Source organism: Choristoneura fumiferana, chromosome 2, assembly GCF_025370935.1.
Source record: "Choristoneura fumiferana chromosome 2, NRCan_CFum_1, whole genome shotgun sequence".
Taxonomy (NCBI): Eukaryota; Metazoa; Arthropoda; class Insecta; order Lepidoptera; family Tortricidae; genus Choristoneura; species Choristoneura fumiferana.
Genome location: NC_133473.1, coordinates 15,016,362 through 15,018,907, shown reverse-complemented (window position 1 = coordinate 15,018,907; position 2,546 = coordinate 15,016,362). Strand labels below are relative to the sequence as shown.

Below are 2,546 nucleotides of genomic sequence, written 5' to 3'. Positions count from 1 at the left end.
CGTATTGTTGGGGCAAATCTTGCAAGTTCAGTTTGACCCACTTCTAGAGGTCGGATTGACTTGAAGGAAACGTATGCCAGTTGGATGACAGCACAAGTAGAGTCAACAAAAAGTACTTACAACCAGCGAAAAAGCTCGTTTTTAGGGTTCCGTACCTCGAAAGGTAAAAACGGAACCGTTATAGGATCACTTTGTTGTCCGTCCGTCCGTCTGTCAAGACCATTTTTCTCAGGAACGCGTAGAGGTATCAAGCTGAAATTGATATCAAATACTCAAGTCCACTGTCCCTTGGAGTTGTGAAAAAATCAAACTTCTAAGCCAACGCAATCAAAAGATACAGCCGTTTATGTCGCAAATTTCCGAAAATTTTCGAAACTCACAAGGGTATCAAAACCTTACAGGGTACTTCCCGAGAACTCAGAATCTTAAAATTTGGTACGAAGCAACGTCTTATAAAACAGATAAAGGAAAAATTGTGAAAACCGTAAATTTTTAGTTACATCATATAATAAAAATATTTATACGGAACCCTCGGCGCGCGAGTCCGACTCGCACTTGGCTTTTTTTTAATAGAAACTTATTGAAAAGTACCTAGTGACGTTATTCCGTGCGACCCTGCTTTCGACTTTGTTCAAATTGAGTCTAATTTGATAGCTTTAAAATTGCTATAAAATCGATATAATATTTATTGTCTATTAAATCGATGAAGACATCAACTGTGTGAGTTAGTCGCCCGCAGTTCAAAGACTGCCATGTTTGTTTGTTAGGGGTGATTCGGGTCAAATCTTGCAAGACCAATTTCGCCCACTTCTAGGGATCGAATTGACATGAAATTTGGTATGAAAGTTTGAATGATGTGTCAAGTACGGTTACAAAAAGAACTGTCAGAAGTACATTTTTTTCAAAAACTTATTTTATTACCTAATTAAAATTTTATGTAGGTAGTGGTATAAAAAGTTTTACATGCGTTGTTAACTCGCATGGCATTTTCTATTAATTTATTTGTAACTTAACATTTTGATAGCCAAAATGAAACAGCAAACTTCAATTTAACTGCAAAAACCTTCTAGCATCTACCAGTTTCCAAACATGTCCCAAAAATCCTCTGCTACTTAGCATTGCCGGATATTGACAGGGGCTGTTTGCGTCGTAATACCGACCATAAATGACCCAGCGTCTCCGTGACACGTCCCGATCTTTGCCCATTAAAAAACCTTTTAAAAACAAAAAAGGACAGGTCTTTTTTGAGCTCACGCGGCGCTTTTGACGGTGCGTGGTATAGGAGCCACGAAAAAATACCTCTGTTTGCAGCTCTTGTTTGATAGAAAAACAATTTCAAATTTAAAAAAAACAGCTCTATTCTGGTACTATCTCTGGGCTAAATATGTCCCACGGTGGGCACAAGCTTCCTCTCAGAATAAAAGGAATTGTGCTGTAGTTTACAAGTAGCCCAGTGCAAATCGAAAATTCACACACATGACACACACCATTTAAATTGATTCGCAGGTGTATTGTATGTAGGTTCCCTCGAGATGTTATCCTTCACCACAAAAATTCGTTATGAATTTGATGTGTGATTTGGTGATTCCGCAGATAAATTAAGAAAAAAGCAGAGGTGCGAGCCTTGATTTGAACCCGCGGCTTGACTTAAAGGGCAGGGCAAACCACTTTTCCACGGCGTCGATTTATTATGGTAAATTTAGGTAACTCTATGTGTGGGATCTTGCTAGTCGGGTTGAACCGCTGTCCTTGCGGAGGGATGTTCTATCCTTGTGTCTACCGCGACGTGGATACCAACGGTTAGCGGGACAGGCGGCGGGCGAACGTTTTCACAGTTCATTGCGTGTGCTGCCAGGTGACCAAAGTGCGACGAATGTCTCGCCCACGCAATGAACACAGACCAGAGAACAATCTCGCCCCTTTATTGGAGGCGCCGGCAATAAATCCAATCTGAAATGACTCACAGACTCCAAGCTTATTATGACGAATCTGTACTCGAGTAGGTATAAAAGGTAAGGTACTGATTCGTCACAATCCGACTCCGTCCGGATCAGTTCAGTACTGAGATTGGAACCGAACCGATCCGGGGTCGGACCGAAATCGCTTAGCCTTGCAAAAAACAAGGACCTAATGATCGCTCGAAAGTACCGGATACAATAAAGAAGTTGAGTCGATAAGTGTAGTCGATTCCCACCGTAGTATCGTCGAGATCACCATGTCTAGTGGGACAATGGGCCCAAAGGCTAATTGGCATTATAAGTCGCCCACCCACCCTTAGGCTAATTTGGCATATAGTCGCCCACCCTTAGGCTTGGCATAAGACGCCCGAATCGGCACAAAACCTACTAAGTAATTACCTCACCTGCTGCACCGGCCGAAGCGCTTGCGCAGCGATAGCGGCTCTTTGTGCGCGCGCGCCGCCACCGATTCGATTATTGGGGCAGGGTTGCCAGTACAATAAGTAGGGACAAGATAATAATTATCGTACTAATCTTATAACTACTTTTTAAGAATTTCGCATTATTATATCTAATATTTATTAGCAT

At 41.8% G+C, this 2,546-nt stretch overlaps 1 protein-coding gene across 1 annotated transcript in view; it reads left to right on the top strand.

Annotated features, from left to right (window-relative positions):
* The window catches only part of LOC141444570 (proton-coupled amino acid transporter-like protein pathetic), a 20,493-nt gene that overhangs the window by 7,285 nt on the left and 10,662 nt on the right, over positions 1-2,546 (top strand). The gene's annotated exons all lie outside the window — the stretch shown is intronic.